Source organism: Chinchilla lanigera, unplaced genomic scaffold (assembly GCF_000276665.1).
Source record: "Chinchilla lanigera isolate Chin_1 unplaced genomic scaffold, ChiLan1.0 scaffold00035, whole genome shotgun sequence".
In the NCBI taxonomy this organism is placed as follows: Eukaryota; Metazoa; Chordata; class Mammalia; order Rodentia; family Chinchillidae; genus Chinchilla; species Chinchilla lanigera.
Genome location: NW_004955436.1, coordinates 6,971,885 through 6,991,583, shown reverse-complemented (window position 1 = coordinate 6,991,583; position 19,699 = coordinate 6,971,885).

Genomic DNA, 19,699 nt, shown 5'->3' with positions numbered 1-19,699 from the left:
ATTTCAGGGCCCAGTGAACTGCTAGTGGTGACATCATGATGACTGAAAATGAGTTACAGGGATTGTCCTCATTTCAGAGACCACAGAGTCAGAAGCCTTAAATGAATGTCTTACTCTTTCTTTCTCCTAGAAGACATTGTCATGGTAACAACTTGAAAATAAGCCATCTCCTTTATTTGAAGTTAAGTGTGATGTCTCTGCTGGGAAACTGCAAAGGTCTCTCTACCCTCCACCACTTTCTCAACAGCAAAGCCAACTGAGTAAATTTCAATCCTTATCCAACGCTATTAACTGAGATTTCCCAAACTATCTAATTATCTGATCGTCTCATCTTTGGAAAGAAATGTTGTGTAAGGAAAATCAATAATTTACACTTACCATAAAGCATTGCTGCTCATTGCTATGAATTGAGATTTTATTTGAATATTATGCCTAGGTACATAGGTTCAGGGTTCTTTGAAAACAACTGGAGAAGTCAGATCAAATCTCAGATATTGCAGATTAAAATTCTAGTGAAAGGTTGGTTAGTTTTCATTTTAAGCATGAATTGGAGCAATGACAACTCCACGCATAAGAAATAGAATCTGTTTCATGTAGTGTTCTATGAGAGATGAAAAAGAAGCACGTATAGTTCTTATGATCAGGGTGCTGCGGCTCTAATGGGTTGTAAGGTGAACACCACTAAAGTAAAAGAAGACCCACTCTAGGGCACAGAGGGGCCTTAGTCGGGGTGGTGATCTTAGCTCAGTTCCCGATTTCATAACCTCAGGAGTGTTCTTCACATTCATTAGTTCTTAGGCAGTTCTTTTATCTGCGTGGTAACAGGTAGGTTCCAGATCTCCTTCTAACTCTGAATTTTACTTTCTGTAATTACACCATAAAGTTAAATCTCTCAAGTGCTGATAACATTGCCAACATTTTACTATCTTTTGAAAGAATTTCTCCAAGATTTTCTAGTCCTATACATTATAGAGAATTGTTTCTGACAGTTTTTAAGTGATGAGAGCTCATTCTCTAAAAGAGTTTTCAATCTTTACTCTAGAAGACAAGAAACTCTTTGTGTTCATATTTTTAGCTTATTCTGGCATTCACACCCTGAGTCATTCTATTGGACAACATTTTTTTCTATCTTAAAAATAAAAGGAGGAAAACATTAACAGACAGACAACATTTTACAAAATAGCAAAAGAACAGTACAGACAATACAGAGTTACAAACAAAGTGGTAGGAAATTAACAATGCTTGCTGTATTACATATTGATATCTTCAAAGTGGTTTCTCATGAAAACAAATAGAGACATGCAATATTGATCAATAAGGACTCATTAACACTTTCAGCAAAGAAATAGAAGACAGTAGATCAACTATGTTAACTATCTTGTATATACATACATACAAAATTTCTCCTTCTTTGCCTTCTCTTTTCCCACATCCCAGTTGCTCTTTACCCTTGAGCGTTTTCCTATCATTTCACAATGTCTATCATACCTCTGAGTTTAAATGAACTCTTTCAGGTTTTACACTAGTGAGACAATGCAGTGCTTGCACATGCAGGTCTAGACAACATTGTTTTTAAAGTGTCAGAATATGAAATATTTATAACACATATCTACTGTGATGACTGTTAACACAAAATGAGGTGCATGTTATCAAAACTCTAGAGAAAAGAATGGAACTTAAAATTTTAGCTGGTTTGAAAGAGCTGAAAGTTCTCATGAGAGCTGATGGTAATTACAGTGGTTACATCCCGAGAATTTGAGAATAGTGGCGTGGTGATGTGTGGAATCTCTCTTCTCCAAAATACAAGAAGGAAGTTGGTAAATCATGTCTGAATTAGGGGTACTTCTCTGGGTTACACGTTATAAGCTTCAGTCTAGTTTTTGTTGATTTTACCATATAGATGGTGCAGCTTTAAGAAATACTACCTGGTGAAAATCCCTACTTACAAGACAAATCAATTGAAGAGTGATTGTATCCATGGCAAGGTTACTTCATGCAGCCAGTGTTATAAGCACATGATTTGATTTACTAAGTTCAGTCTGAAGAAAAAATTTTTTGAGGAGCTCCAATATCAAGCAAGCAAGCAAACAAACAAACAGAGAAAAGCAGACATGAAAAAGAACTTTGAAACTCAAAATGTGGAATACATCTGATAAAATGTGATTTTAACATTAAATGTAAGGTTGATTAGTAAACTACAGCATCAGAACAAAATTATGGTTAATGGCATTATTTTAGATCAACAATCCTTTAGACATAATACTGAAATACAAAAAGTTTGGACAATTGATTTTTCCTTCTCATGTATTTGATAAACTTAGCTGGCCTGGACAGATTGGTAGAAAACCTGACTTTGTGTAGGTATATTCATAGTTGTATTTGTTATATGTCCTGAGAATATTCATAGTTTTTTATGCAGAAATGGCAAAGCATTCAATTACAGGAGTGTAGAAGACTCTGCTTGTGTGTTATGTAATATGCAGCAGATATTTTCTAAAATCCCTCCAACTTTTAAAAACTTTTAAAATACATATGGCTACATGGATTTCAGATAAATGATTACAGATTATATTATATATCTAGTTCTTTGAGCTGACATTGAATCTTCAATTTATATGGAATCTCCAATTTATATGAAAATCAATAATTCACACTAATGCTGTAAGTTTGTTTTTATTCATGGGCATGTCTTCCTCTTGCCTCTCTTACTTCCATGAAGAGTTGATAATAACCTGAGATATTCAGTGTGGATCACATCTTCCCATAGCTTGTCTTAGATGATAAAGATACAAGAGATATACAGATAGTACCAATGGGGCCTATACATAACTATATGAGTAGCTTTGGTTTAATTTTATAACAAAATCACTTATAGTAACATAATTACACATCATATAATTAAAGGAGGCAGTAAATAGCATGAAATTAATAAAAATAAATTCAAAATCTGTACTTAGCTATCTCTGAAAGTCTGAAAATTATTCTTTGGTACTCAGCTCATGAGAGGAAGAGATTTGTTATTCTCATAAAGACTTGCTGGTATTTTTTTTATTACTCCAAAGTAAAGACACAGTTTTGAAATATACAGATTTTAGTGGCTTCCAAAAGAAAACATGTAGATGAAACATATTCTTCTGATCCTACTGCACACTTTCTGAGTGGCCTTGACAAGGTTAGTGATCTCTCTTCAAAATTATAGATTATATGTAATTCCTTCCCAGATTTCAATTCTTTTGCTTATTTTTCCATATTTTCATTTGAAGAAGTTTTTGATATCCTGGTAACTAAAAGTAATTGACATTCTATTATTGGCTTAGATTTTGGAAATGCCAAGTCTCTTGACCATGAACATGAATGTGAGCTGTCCTGCCCTGGGGAGTGCTGAATGAATGAGAGCGGAATGAATGAGCGCTGAATGAATGAGTAATGGCTTCATCAGACCAGAGCTCAGAGTGTGGGAAGGGTTAGGGACAGGAACAGATGTGTACAGTGGGGAAAGGATTGGCACAGGTGGGCCAAGGGCAATGCCTAAACAAGTCAGACCACATCTTGGGGCCTCTGTTGATTATTAAATGGATATTAAGGGTATAGGAAAGGACATAGCAAATAGAAAGAAAAAACAACAGACAGGAACAAACACATATATACTTATTCACAGAACCATTAAAATCACAGTGGAGCACAGCTTCAGAGGTTTCAACACCTGGGAAATATGCTAGAGGTCCTCAGGGTAGAGTAGACATGTGACCAGCCTAAGGGAAGCTAAAGAAGTTAGAGGGTCAACTGAGCTGTAGGCTAAGAGCCTGAGCAGGAGATAAAAAGCAGTGATAGAGAACAATAAAAAAATGGTTTCTGTAATTCTCAATACCTTTCCCTAAGTAGCATATATTATCTTTTATAAGTTGCCATATAGGTAGAGTGTGCCTATATGTAATAAAATATAGAAATGTACCAGTTACATTACAGTCAAGAAAGAAGTAGAAGGTGTAAGGTATGGTGAATCAGATTGCCTGGCGAGGCAGTCAGGGGAAATCCAGAGTCGAGGTTATAATGTTGGAGGTAGATGCACACTTTCCTCTGTCTGGCCCTGGGTCTGGAGATCCAAGCCTGCTGTACCTTTCCTCCCTGTGTCACTGGAATGGGTTTGTTTCTGCCTGGTGCTGCATTTCATCATGTTTTATGGTTAGTTTTCCTGTCCATCTTCCCAGAACTGAGATAACTCCAACTGGCTTACTGAAACAGTTTCATGGATGGTCTCTTCCTCTTCCACAAACTGAGAAAAATTAACTAAATGGATGAAATCTCTTTACATCTCATCAGATGGCCTTTTGTGTGCACATCACAGGATGGGCTTGGTCCTCCAGTCATTGAGAACAAGTTCCAGGTGGGAAGAGAGCAGCAGGGCCTTTCGAACAAGATTTTATCTTTCAAAGAGAGAGGGTCTTTTCAAGACTTTGGTACATTTTATGTGCCAGCCTGTATCTTATGCCCTCCCCTATGTGCAAAGCTGCCTATCTTAGTCTATTTTCTGTTGCTAAGAACAGAACAACACTGATTCAGGTAATTATTAAACTAAAGAGGCTTACTCTAACTCAGTTTTGGCCCAAGGTCAAAGGGTTCCTTCAATGATGCGTTTTTTGCTGACAGAATCTCCAAGCAGTGCAAGGTATGATGTGACAACAGACAAGGTGTAAACATATGTCCCCTGGTCTCTCTCTGCTCGTGCTGTAAAGTCACCAATCTGTCACCAGGAAGTCCCAGCCCTGACAACCGTGTTATCCTAGTCCCTCCCCCAGGCCCCACTGCTAAGTAGTATGACTCGATTGTTTCCATCCTCGTAATCTCTCACAACAGGGATTGAACTTCAACATGAGTTTTGAAGGGAACCAGCTGTATTAAACCCATAGCTCCAGCCCAGTAGAAGTGGAGATTATCATAGTAAATAGTTAAATGGAAATATTTATTTAGGTAGGCAGTCTGTGTTTAGCATTTGTGCCCAAAGTTTATTTCTAGGTTTTTGTTTCTTTATGCTTTGAAAGATGCTGGTCGTGCAGGGGTTTTTTGTTTGCTTGTTTTGTTTTTATAAAATCAGCTTTATCAGCCTTTTCTTTATGGCTTCTGTATTGTATTTCATATTTAAACTGATCTTTCCATTTTTTAATTAGGCTGGTTGTTTTGAGACCATTGTACTTTCAGATGTAGTTGTAAGAAATTATACAGAGAGAGGGAGATCTCATACAGTCTGCTATTTCCCCCAGTGGCAGTAACATACAGCAAAGTCTAACACAATATCACGGTCAGGGCACTGACGTGGGTATGGTCCGGATGTAGACCAGGGCTCTTCCAAGCTCCTTGAGCTGCCTCCTCAAACACACACATCACTTCCCTCCCTTAGCTCCTTTCTAACTTCTGGAAGTCACAAAACTGTTCTTTATTTCTAAAATTTTGTCATTTCAAGAATGTAATAAAAATGGAATCATACATTATGCACATTTTAGGGATTGGCTTTTTTTCTCTCAACATAATTCTCTGGCATTCTATTGAAGATGTTGTGTGTAATCAACAGTTTGTTCCTTTTTATTACTCTGTAGTATTCCATGGTAGGAATGTAGCGCAGTGCGTTTCATCACTCACCCATGAACCGTCTGGGTTCTTTCCAGTTTTAGGCTATGCCAAATGAAACTGCTGCAAACATTCATGTGCAGGTTTTTGTGTTTTAATTTCTCTAAGATAAATCTCCAAAACTACAATTGATGTTTTTATGTGGGAAATACACGTTTAAGTTTTTAGTACCTCTGGAAGACTTTTTCAGAGTAACTGTACCATTTTATATTTCTACCAGAAATGCCTGAATGGTCCAGTTTCTCTGCATCCATTTGCTATCACTATTTTTTATTTTAGCCATTATGTTAGGTGTTTAGTGATAGCTCACTATGGTTTTAAAATTGTATTTTAAATGTCAGTGCAGTGATGCTGGCCTTCTTTCTACTTCCTTATTTGCCATCTGTGTGTCTTGTTTGGTAAAATATTTATTTCTATCTTTTACTCATTTTTTTAACTTGGATTTAAAAATAATGTTGAATTTGGACAGCTCTTTATTTCAAATACTAGTCTCTTGGTATGTGGATTGCAAATCCATTCACTCACTCTGTAGACTGTAGAGGATTTTCAGCCTCTAAAAATATTTCTCAGTGCAAAAACTTAATTTTCAATTCAATTTATCCATTTTTACTCTGACAGATCTGGCTTTTGACTTCAAGCCTAAGACTTCTGTACTCAGTTCTTGATACTAAATATTTTCTTCTGTGTTTTAAAATACATTTTATGTTTTGAGTTTAAGATTGTAATCCATCTGGAACAAATTTTTTGTGTAAGGTATGAGGTCTAGACTAAGGTGATTGATTGATTTTCCTGTGTCCAATTGCTGAAAAAGTGATCTTCCACTGAATTACTTTTGCACCTTTGTAAGAAATCAGTTGTACATATGTGTGGGCTATTTCTTGCTTTCTTATTCTGCTATTTTTTGTCTGTTCTTCCTATTGTCCATCACTCCATGTAGAACACAGGCTTGATGAATATATCAAAATTATCATCCTCAGGATGGCTAGACCGATTCCTCATACTTTTCACTTACAAAAGTAGTTGAGCTATTCTAGTTCTTTTTCCTTTCCATATAAATTTTAAAATCATCTTGTCTATATTTGGAAAAAACATTGTAGGAATTTTGGCAAAAATCACATTAAATCTTTGGATTAATTTGGGAAACACTGATGTCTTTACTGTATTGAATATATCCATGAGCATGGTATGTCTCTCCATTTATTTAAATCTTTGACTTTCTTCATTGCCATGGTATATTTTTTCATTTTTTTTTTAGCACCCTCCGCCCCCCGGTACTGGGAATCGAACTCACGATCTCGTGCTTGCCAGGCAGGTGTTGTGCTGCTGAGCTAAATCCCCAGCCCCTGCCATGGTATACTTTTTCAAGATGCAAAACCTGTACATATTTGGTTAGAGTACACTTTAGTATTTTTTTCTGACTAGTTGTAAATTTTATTTTAAATTTCAGTGTTTATATGTTCCCTACTATATAGAGATATAAAATTCATTTGTATATATTTACCTTATTTTTCTTATGAATGTTAGGGTTTTAGGAGTATTTTTTTTGAGATTTTTTACATAGTCAATCATGTCCTCTACAAAAACGATTGTATTTTTTCCATTCAGATATTTACGGCTTTTATTCACCTTTGTTGCCTCATTTAGTGGACAGAAATTTCAATACCATGTATAAATAAGAGTGGATGTGCCTTCCTTTTTCTGGAAAGGAAAAGGATTAAGGCAAAAAATTCAGTTTTACTTGCTAATCACATTACCTGTAGATTTTTGTAATTGATCTTGATCAGTTTTATGAAGTTCCTTCTATTTCTAGTTTTTTGAGAATTTCTTTAAAAATCATAAATGAGGGGCTAGGGATTTAGCTCAGTGGCACAGTGCTTGCCTGTCAAGCGCAATGTTGTGAGTTCGATTCCTGGTTCTGCAAAAGAAACAAAAACCAAATAAATAAATAAATAAATAAAAATCATAAATCAATATTGAATTTTATCAAATGCCTTATCTACCATTAATTGATATGACCATGCAAATTTTTACTTTTCTTTGTGGTACTGGGAAATGAATCTAGAGTCTCTGCACTGAGTTACATCCCCAGGCCATTTTTATTTTTTATTTTGAGGCAGAGTCTCACATGCTTCCCAAATTTCCCAGGGTATGTTCAAACTTGTGATTCTCCTGCTTCAGCTTCTCAGAGTGATGCTATTAAAGGCATGCACCATGAGGCCTAAACTAATTTTTGTTTTTGTTAATGTAGTGCATTACATAGATTGATTTTCAAATATTGAGCAAGGCTTACATTTCTGGAGTAAACCTAGTTGGTTATAGTGTATAAGACTTCTCATATATCATTAAATTTTATTTGTTAATATTTTGCTTAGGATTTTGTATCATATTCTTGAGACACATTGTTCTGTAATTTCCTTTTTTATACTGCCTGCTTGGCTTTGGTATTAGGGAAATACTAGTTCATAAAATGAATTAAGTAGTATCATTTCCTCTTTTATTTTTTGGAAGATGTTGTATAGAGATGATGTTAATTCTCCTTCAAATGCTTGATAGAACGTCCCATAAAATATCTGGGCCTGAACATTTTGTTTTTTAAATTTTAAAATTACAAACTCAACTTTTCTGTTAGTTGTAGGCCTATTAAAATTATCTATTCCATATTGGATGCGCTATGGAAGTTTATGCTTTTCAAGGAAGTGGTCCACTCCATCTAATCTGTCAGATTATTTGTTTTCATGGTATTCTCTTCTGTTTTATGTCTGTAGGGTCTCTGATGATGCCCTGTTTCATCCCTAACATTGGTAATTTGTGCTTTCTGTCTTTTTTCTTATTAGTCTTGCTAGTATTTTGTTAGTTTTGCTTTTTTCAAAGAACCACTTTTTTATTTTATTGATGTTCTCTTTATTTTTCTATTTGCAACTTTATTGATTTCTGCATTTATTTTTCTTATTTCTTTACCTCCATTGCTTTGACTTAATTTTGTCTTCTTTTTCTAGGTTCTTTAGGTGGGAACTGAGATTATTGTTCTGTGACCTGTGTTCTTCTATAATATAGCCATTTAATTCTCTTAATGTCCCTTTTGGCACTGTTTTAACCATCCCACATAAATTTTGGTTTGTTGTATTTTTATTTTTTATTCAGTTCATTGTTCTCTTTGATTTCTCTTGAGATGTCCTGTCTGTCCATCCTACTCTTCTAGTGGTCTTTAGTGTATTGACAAGATTATGCAACTATAACTGTGATTTAATTCTAGAACATTTCTATCATTCTCTAAAGCAACCATGTACCCTTTGCCATCCATTCTCTATTCTTCTCTGACTCAACTCCTAGAAACTATGGGTCTACTTTCTATCTCTATGATTTTGCCTGTCCTGGAATTTTGTGTAAACGTTTTGTATAAATCATATACCATGTGGCCTTTTTGTATCTGATTTCTTTCACTATCATAATGTTTTCAATGATCATCTATATTGTGGTATGTATTAGTGCTTGACAACTTCTCATGACTAAATAATATTCTATTGTGTGGATAAGTCAAATTCTTTAACACAATCATCAGCTGATGGATATCAGGGTTGTTTCTAGTTTTTATTTATTTTTTGCCAATTATGACTATTACTGCTATAAACAACCATGTACATGAAAGCTTCTTTGCAAATATATTTTTTCATTTCTTTTGGCTATATCTCTAGAAGCAGGTTTTATGAGTCATACAATACCTATGTTTACCTTTTTTTTGGAATAAACAATCTGTCTGAAAACAGCTGCCCTCCCATTCTGTTCAATGAAGTACTACATATTTTCTTCTCCAACTTTTAAAAACATGTTTTCAGTTCACTGCTTTGCATATTTGAGTCATGTTTACCTGATTTTTAAAATTAGAGGTGAGTTAGGAAAGCAAGTATCTTTCTCCCCTGAACAGGATACATAGTCATTTGATCACTATCATTCCATTACTAGTTTTGAATATTTTTATAACTAGAACTATTTTTCACTTTATATATTTTGTTTTAGCAATCTGATTGTCTTGTCTATTCATGAATCAGTACTACAATATTTTAACTATTTCCATTTTGTTATATATTATGACTTCTGGTGGGATTAATTCCTCTTCATTACTTCTCTTCACAACGGTCTCTAGCTCTGCTTGCTTGTCTACTTATTCTCCTTGATCTGAGTAATATATTTGCCACTGACACCCCTAGGGAGCATTTACTTCTATTTCTAAAAAAAAAGCCAAAAAACAAAAAACAGAACAGAACAAAACAAAACACACACAAAAAAACAAATGGGTGAGAAAAAATTTACATGGTGGAAGGAAGATGATGTCACTTCCTTTGATGTAGAAGTTACGGAATCTGACATTAATTTAAATGCTGGCTCTTTCCGTCTGAGAACTTCCCTGCTTGCTTGTTGTCTCGCTGACTCACCATCTGGATGGTGGCTATTTAGGTAAAGATGATGCGTCTAGATTCAAGTATATCTCACAGTCCCACCCCCATTGTGATCACTGGGATAATGGTTCCAAATCTGGGTTTCTTCTACCTGACTCAGGTTTATGGTTTCTTTAAAATGTAAGGCTCAAGTCATGCTCTGTGAATGATGAAACCATATGTCAGAAAAGAAGTGCATACAACTTATTAACCAATTGAAATATAATCACACTAGTTGAAGACAGCATTCAATACCATTAGTCTATTGATATGATTTCTACATAGATTACCTCTGGGGTCTATGGGTGAAATTCTTCTCTCTTTTCCTGAGACTCAGTGTGGAGTCATTACTTGTCCCTCAGTAGGCTGAAGTTTTTATAAGTGTAATTAAATTTTGCAGAGAGAATTCAACAATTTCCAAAGGGCAGTTCTATATCTTACAGAGATAGAATGGAAGAAAGCCTGGACACAAAAAAGGCCAGTTTAAATAGGTTTTGGGAATCAAATGCCTTATTCTGGTGGTGGTAGGAAAAGCAATTTTGCAAATTAATATGAAAGAAACATTTGAAGGCAGACTCAACACACTTTCTTTAGAAGTTCCCTCTCTCCAGAGGCCTGGTTCACGCACGTCGCTCTTTGGTTTGTACTCTGTGTTCTCGTCTTCCCCTCCATTTACAGTGCCAGTTTGTGCTGGGGTGTGTTGCTGCTTCCACACAATGCTCCCGCTTGCACACGCATGTTTGTGTGTGGTTTCTCTAACCTATTTTGTATCTCCTGCTCCTTTCTTTGTATTTCATGGAATCTGGTGGTGGTATTTTGCCTACAGCAGGGTTTTAATGGATACTGCTGACTGATACAGTGACCTGAAGGAAGAGAGAATATAATATACAGCAGGGGATCTGGTACAATGCAAGGAGAGTCAGGAAAACACACAGGCTTTCCACGTTTCTTTTTGATGACAAAAGTAGAAATAATCAAAGGAGACCCCCTGCGTGAAGTGGATTCTTCTAGAACAGACCACCCTGCCATTTAATCAAGTCTGGTCAATGTCCCAGGGAGCTTTTTCTTCAGGCTACGGCCTTGTGTACAACGCTCGGCCAAGGGCCTCCTGCAGTCTTCATTAATACATGGACAACAACAACAATACACACACACACACACACACACACACACACACACACACACACATACTCTCTCTCTCTCTCCAGTTGGTCAAAAGAAGACACTGACTCTAGCAAGGAAAAAGTTTGTTTATATGTTTCATTTTCTCAGCATCTGCAGCTGTCATCTGTTTTTAGTTTGGTGATTTTTATTAAGGCGAAGTGGCACATGCTGTCATAGGAACTGCTCCAGCTCACGCCCCCAGCAGGTCACCGGGTATCCCCTGGTGAGTGGAGACATGATACGTTTCCTGCCAGGGGATGAGGAGGAGGGAAAGTTCTGTGTAGCATCAATTTCTAGTTCAACACAGAAATAGACAAGCCGTGGGCAGATGGAAGAGATGCAAAGAGCAACAACTCTGCTTAAGGAGTTTGTCTATTAATTTCACAAATAATGATTAAGTACCCACCTTTCCTTGCACTGACTCAGTTTCCCTCTGGAGGTTAGGACAGTTGGCCTGACTTTCGGGCTGTGAGTTTTCATTTGTAATCCATCCACATGCCTGCTCTGTACCACCTAACCCTGTCTGCATCTGGGCCCAAGCTGCTGCGTTTGCAAGAGCAGCGTGCAGTTGGAGAAGACAGGAAAGCTAACTGGTCCAGACTGCAACAAAATCAGCGGTTCTGAGCTTCATTAGCACTCGCTAAGTGAACTGACCACAGTGATTTGGAAGAGGAGCCTACACACTGAAACTTGAGCTCTGGCAGACTCTGGGACTAATGTTTTTATATGCTTTGAAGGAGACTATCTGGTACTCCCTGTGGCAGTCTGAGTGAGTCTTCTCCCAAGCACATCTCGCTGCACACTTGTGCAGGGGAACTAATGTTGCAAACACATTTTCCTGGGGGAACAATTGTGGTGATGCCACTGACTTTGAGAGTGATCCTGATGTCTGTCCAATACTCAGAAAATGCTGTGCAGTATTTATAGGAGAACTGAGATCTTGATGCTTAGGGGTCTGGATGGCATTCATTTTGGCTTGGTGCTGCGTCTTGGTGGAGATGGAGGAGCTGATCATGGACATGAGTGGCCATACAGCCAGCTCTGTGCACCACAAGTTGGTCCTGTCTCCATCACTGTCCCTGTTTCACCAGCACCTCTCCCACAGCTTTCACTTGGGGGCACATGGGGGTGAGGAGAAGCTCAGCTGCTACAGGAGGAAAAGGCGGAAGGTCACCAGGGGCCAGCTTGTGTGTGCTGATGCTAACTGAAGATGTGGCTGCATTACAGCCCCACATGGGTGGGGTCCATTAGGACAGTGCTCAGAAAATCCTGCCAAGGGGGCAGAGCTCTGGGCGGAGCACCCATTATTATTGGAAGAGAAGTGGTCTAAAGTGAGGATGTATGAACACAGACCCTTGGACAGTGGCAAAGAACAAAGGTGGGCCAACTTTGGACAAAGGAAACGAGGATGGAGGAAGATGGAGTGAGGAACATGAGAACGAGCAAAAGCGACAAGATCTTTGGACGAATACCTACTTCAGCATGCCCCACCCATCATGGGAGAGGATTTAAATAACCCAGTATCCGGAATGATCCAGGCAGCCTCTGATGCGAGTGCCAGGAGGCCAGTGGACATGGTGGGAACATGAGCAGAGAAGTCATGGTGGCAGGGAGGGGGACTGCCACAGGCCTAATAGTATTGGCTCCCCCGCCTACTCAACACAACTGAGCTAACCATTGTTCCATCAAATACCCAGCCCACCACCTACAAAAACCAATGCTGAAGCTCTTCGAGAGCACTGTTTATGGGGGAGAACAAGCAGCCGCTTGGTGAGGGTTGTTGGCACTGGACCACTTCCATCCTGGAGAAGGAAGAGACTCATCTTCACTGTAACCTGTGCATACTCTGAGCATGAGTTTGTTGTCTTGCTACAGAGCCTGTGCCCAGCATGACTGTCTGTGGACCTGCAGAAGCTCTGATTCATCAACACAGGACAGTGTGTAACACTGGACCCACACACCCACTGTACCTCACAGGATGTGCACACTGGGCTCACAGCCGTGGACCTGCTGGTCTCATCACACATAACAGCTGCTGGCCAGGTAAAGCTGATAGCATTTGAAATATGCGAGTGAGGTGCCAGCTTAGAGACCAGTCCCTCTGGAGATGGAGCATCATCTTCCAGAAATGCAATGAACACTATCAGATTTGGGCTCTGAGGATCAAGAGGTCTTGGCTCTTACAGGAGCATGTTTCCACAAGGGGAGAGCAGGAAGGACACACGGTGAAAGTACGGCTACCATCTGATCACCTCAGAAAGGAGTTTATACCGACAGGAGTGGTCAGCCTTCATCATTAGCAGGGAGCGGGGCTGCTGCTACCCAGGGAGTGTAGGGAAGACCGTTTTGGTGCTTTATTCCCACCTGTAGCAGTAACTGGAAGCATACCAGCTATATTGGTGACCTTTCTTTTGCTGGGACAAAATACCTGACACATACAATTTAAAGGACAGGTTTGTTTTGGTTCACAGATTCATAGTTTTCAGTTGGTAGTCAGCCGGCTCCAAGGCCAAAATGGTACGGTGGAAGAGAGGTGCTTGCCTCATGGCAACCAGGAAGCAGAGAACGCAAGAAGAGGCAGAGAAGAGAAGACCCTGTTATGGTTTGATTCTGGATGTCCCCCCAAAGTCTCATGCAGTCATGGGGAGGGCTTTTAGAGTTTATGATTGATTCATGATCCAACGTTGGAACATGGGTGTGAGTGCTACACCCGCCCTGGGGCAGGTAGTTTTCATACAATGTAAAGGAGGAAAAGAGGCCACTTGCCATTGCTCCCCCCTTTTGCTCTTGTTGCTTTTGCCTTGAATGGTTGCCCTTTGCCATGTGCCACTCTGCCTTGGAGCCAGCCGACTATGGACTGAAACCTCCACAAACTGTGAGCTAAATAAACTTTTCCTTCCTTAATTCTGGACATCAGGTATTTTGTCTCAGTGACAAGAGAAAAGTAACCAAGACACCCTTTGAAGTCAAGGATCCCAGGGACCTGATTCCTCCTACACCCGCCTCGTAAGAGCCCACTCAGCCAAGGAGCACATCCCTGAATTTGCCCTTCTCTGAGCTTAGTGTCCTCATGATACGGTCACCCCTCTAAGTCCCATCTCTGCACATCGCTGCGCTGGGGGCCAAGCCCTCAGTGTGTGAGTCTTTGGGGGACACCTCATGCTTAACCATAATGTCAGCCATGGCCTAAGAAATGTAGGGAGACCAGGCCGTTGAGGGGGTGAGCTCGGATGTCCAGGAATCTAGAATGTAAGTGGAGGGGGCTGGGGATTTAGCTCAGCGGCAAAGCGCCTGCCTGGCAAGCGCAAGGTCGTGAGTTCGGTTCCCGGTACCGGAGAAAAACCAAAAAAAATAGAATGTAAGTGGAGGACTGTGTCCCCGGTCCTCTACAAAATTTTGGTCCCTAAGGGGAGGGAGCAGCTAGAATCCTGTGAGGTGGGGAATGCAGAAGACGGGAGTGGGAGCGCAGCGTGCTCTGTGCGCATACGGGGTGCTCTGAGTAGATCCGCTCTGCGGGGCTGGCGTGAGCCCTTCCCTCCTTCCTGTGCTGCGGGTGTGCCCCCTCCCCGCTGTGTGGGCTGCGCAGCAGACTGTGCTGTTGGCACCAGAATGGGCCTGTCTGAGAGTATCTTCCCCCGAAGCGTGTTCTCCAGTCACGGCGGCTCCTGTGGCCGTGGGAACCCCAGGCCCTTGCCTCAGCTGGGATAGTTCCCAAGGGCATTTCCGCTCCAGACCCTCCATAGGACAAGCAGAGGCTCTGGTGGTTCCTTCGAGGCAGGCCTGTGTCGCTCCCTGGGTGACCCTAGCCTGCGTCCTCTAAGAGTATCCTAAGTGACCGCCTGTGTCCACCTCTCCATTGCACATCTGTGTCTGAGGAACCCGGAAGAAGATGACACATGAAGCTACTAGCAGTGTGCTCGCGATGGAAGACACCTAACGCATGCCAGGCCCTCTCTTTCCCTGTTACTTATTTCTGGCTTGCAACCACAGGCCTGCTCTGTGACCTCATAAATAGTTATCAAATAGCCATAACGTGGATCGTGGGAGGAGGAAGAGCGGTGGGTCATGAGGCCCAAACCCCGCAGCCTCGCAGGCCCTTCGGACAGAGAACCGCCCCTTTCTAGGGTGCCCAAGGCCCTCTCACTTCGCAAATTCTTTATTTTCCGCAGCAGGTCACCGCCTAAGACACAGGGAGAAGTCCAGATAGCCTACTGCTGCCTATGGCCGTTTTAAGAAGTCAGGTCGCAGAGATCTTTTGCTCATGGAAAGGGAGCTAGCGACAGAGGGCGCGGGAGGGCGAGTGAAGCGGAGGTAAAGCGAACCGAGTCGTGGTGTGTGCCGGCACCAACACCCCACGACGGATGTAATCACCACGGACCCGAGCATGGACTCACAAAACGTTTCGAAAAGGAGCTATGCAGGGCCGTGCCCTGACCCTGAACACTTAGTATCTGCAGGAGAGGGGGAGACGCGGTCCTTCCTAACCTCCTGCTGTAATGCGGTTGCATCAGAAACCAACCGGCTAGGTTGCCAGGGGTGGGTGCTGGCAAAGCGGGAGTGGTGAGCAGTTTGCAGCTGGCCAGGGGCGCAGCCTTGCGGGGCGCAGCGGGCAGAGCCGCCTGGCACAGGGCGAGCACGTCGAGGGGCTGGAGTAGGAGTGTGCAGGAGCTGGGGCCACCACAGGGGCCCGGACACAGAGCTCTAGACGCGCACGCTAAGGAACCAGCGACAGCAGTCCCCTTGAGGCTGCTCTCGAGCTGCGTGGGGGCCAGGGCTCCGGACAGCTGCTCTGCGTGGCGGACAAAGGGTCTGCGCTCCGCCGGTCTCCACCAGGCCGCCCCCCTCTGGCGCTGGGACAGGACAGGCTGCGTCCTTTGCTCTGGGTTCAGCCTGCTTCTTGTGCTTCCATCTCCCCACTTGAGCTTCTGCCACTCCCGGATCTTCGGACAGTCCCTGTCCTGCTTATCCCCACGGTGCTGGGGGTGCACGGGTGTGGGGTGCAGGCGGTCACAGGAGCCCCGGGGAGCACCGGCTGACTGGCGGTCCTCAGCTGCCCTGGGATCGCCTCTTTCCCTGACGTCGTGTCCGGTTTCCCTCTGGTCTGGCTTCTCCGCCCCTGCTGCTCTGGCCTCCAGGGCTGGGATCAGGCCCCAGGCCTGGGCTCCTGCGCTCGCAGCCGCTGCTGTCCCGCTGGGATCCAGGCCTGGGTGCTGGGCCCTCTGGCTCGCATCGTGCTTATTACCTCTAGACACACTGGTGCGTGCAGAGTCGGGATTCCTGGACGCGACGTCTTCCTATGTGTCCAATCTGGGAACCTAGAGTTGCAGGACTGACCGGATGACAGCCCACAGGGCAATACATTTGAAGCATCAAGTTTCTATGTTTGCTTGAATAATGTGAATGAACTATTGGAAATCAAAACAGCATTTTCTGAACCAAAAGGTAGCTCATGGTCAAAAGTCAGTCTTTCTCCTCCCTCCTTCTTTCCCTCCTTCCTTTCCCTCCATATGGGGATATTTATGGGAAAAACCGAGGAAAAGAAAGCCCACTACTGCTTCGGGGGGGTGAGTTGTAGAAGGGGGCGCCTTTCAGATTTCACTGTATATCACTTACAATTAGATAGTTAAGTTGTGTAATCATGATTCTTTTTAATTTCTTAATTTTTCAAGTAAAAACATTTGCCAGTAGCAGAATATGAAGCCAAATAACAAAAAAGAGAACAGGAGAAATATGCCCTAGACATTGTTACAGTGTATTATTCTAGAACATAGATTTACATACAAAGAACAAATTAGACTTTTACTAACTACATTATCTAAAGCAATAAATAAGTAAATAATATTTAAGGTAATGCTTTAGTTACTGAAATATGTAAGCAACACACATACTTTTTTACTTTTAAAATTTTAGTTTTTAGCATGTATTAATTGTACATATTACTGTCTGATATCGCATGCGTGCATAGGTGTGTTCTGGTCAAATCCAGTCACCCGTACACAGGCTACACCACTTTTAGTAGTTAGGACTCTACCTTCAGGTAAATTTTTCTAGCATCTGCATGTGCGAAACAACAATCACTACTAATCTAACTGTGTCTGGTTTATTTTACTTAACATAACACTTCAGATCCATCCGTTTTGGTGTAAATGACAGAATTTCATTTTTCTTTATGGTTGAGACACATAGCTGTAGCTGTAGGTGTAGATGTAGATATAGACATATATATAGATATAGATATAGATATGTATGATAACCATGGGTATGCAGTTGATTCTTTTTATTTTTTTTTTTTTTTTTTTTTTTTTTGGTTTTTCTCCGGTACCGGGAACCGAACTCACCACCTTGCGCTTGCCAGGCAGGCGCTTTTGCCGCTGAGCTAAATCCCCAGCCCCAGTTGATTCTTTTTAAAAAAAATTACATAGTACCTGTTCCACAAAACACTGACTCTTACTTTGGCATGCTATTGCACACCTAACACATTGTAGTCACTTCCTCCCCACACTAATGTTCCTTATCTTTCGTTCCTCTCTTCCCCGGGATTCTGTTTCTCTTCCCTCTTACTTTCTACACATATAATTCTGATCCAAATTTTTACCATTTAGTGCATCCTGTTGCTTTTTGTATTTCTTTTTATTTTGATGTTTGAAGATGTTCACTGGTTTAAGTTTCAGTGAAAGTTAAGGTTTTCTGTAGAAATTTCATGACTACATACTTATAAAACAATTCTTGACTTAGTGTCCAGTTCAGGGCATATATACAGAGTTTTCCCCACTTAATCAGTCCTCAAATGAACAGTATGAGGGCTGGGGATTTAGCTCAGCGGCAAAAGCACCTGCCTGGCAAGCGCAAGGTCGTGAGTTCGGTTCCCTGTACAGGAGAAAAACCAAAAAAAAAAAAAAAAGAACAATATGACATTTCAGAGCTTGAGATGGGATAGTATAGGTGGAGAGAGGGCTCCTACCTTACCTTCGGCACCCACCTCAACAACCCCTCATGCTACCCTCTCTCCTACACATTGTAGTCCCTCCCTCTGAGGGCTTTGGGGTTCAGGTTCCCGCTTGCTTGTGCATATCCCCCTGTCCTGCCCAGGATCACTGAGTTTGACAGTCTGTGGGTTTGAGGAGAGATAACAGGATTGATATTCCAGGAACATAGCCATCCTTGGAGCTGCTGTCTCTCTGCTGCAGGTCGGGGCCCTTTTTCTGGTCACTTGAGTGTGCTCCTGTTTGGACCCCATAACCTACACCTGGATGCCAGGAATAGCCCTGTGACAAGGGACCAGGCTGCTGCTGAGTCCTCAGTCTTCCAGGATCTTCAAAAAAATACTAGTCTTGGCCCTTTAAGAAACTGAGTTCCTTCTTTCAATCAGGACAAGAGTCTACTTATTCCACGGAAGCAGTAACTCAGAGTTGTCCTGGCCTGAAAAAGTCAGTGCTGCTTCCAGAGGTGCCTGATTTACTTCCAGGCTGTAATTTATGTACTGGGAAAATCTGATTTGTTGAGTCTTTGTTCTGTGAAACTCAAAAGCAGGTCAAAACTTGAGAATTCAGCATAAGACCCCATAATCTGTGGCAGAGACATAACACTGCTGAAAGGGAAATGCAGAAGTCTCCACATTCTGAAAGATTTTCTTTGGTGTGTATTTCTTTTCTTGTTTCTTTTCTTGCAACCCTTGATCTAGGGGAAAGAGTTCCTCTAACTGGGGCGTGCTGCCAGTGTGACCATTCCTTTTCACAATATCTAATGGGATCCAATCGCCAGGTGGCAGGGCTGGAGGAGGAGCTGGTAGGAAAGACCCTCAATAAAAAGCTCCCACTTAGGAGCACAGTCCTGTCTCTTGCTTCAGGGTCTGGTGCCTGTGTCCAGTCTGCCCTGGAATATGGCGGAGATGAGGAATTAAATCTGTGTCATTACCCAAGTGGGGAATATTCTCATTCTCACCTTGCCAGAAATGATGGACAGTGCACACCCGGAGCAGAAGATGAAAAGGCAGCGGTTTGTCACGAGGGGATCTTCTCTCTGAGACAGTCTCCTTCACAGCCCCTTCCTTGCTCCCCTTAACCTTGATCTCAGTGTTGAGCATTTTTTTTAGGTTAATGGATGGTGTTTTTTGAATTAAGCACTATAGAGAAGCATGGAAAAGAAACAGAATGTGCAGTCTCTGCTCTCAGAATGCCTGAAATCAAAAGACTCCATATCCTATAATCTTTTCTGTTTCTTTTGAAGATTTTAAGCACAGCCGTTCAACTGTCCTTCCTTCCTCGGCTCTGCCTTGGGGAACAGTGAGATGATCGCATTTTATTTCTCATTAGGAACATATGGAAGGGCTCAGAAACTTCTAAAGTGTTAATTAGGAGCAGCCACACTTGAATCAGGTATAATCTCCTACTGCCTTGGGACCAAGACCTTGGATCATGGAGAATTTTGACCAAGGGAGAGAGCTTGTATTTTTTTTCTTTTCTTTTTTTTTTTTTTTTTTT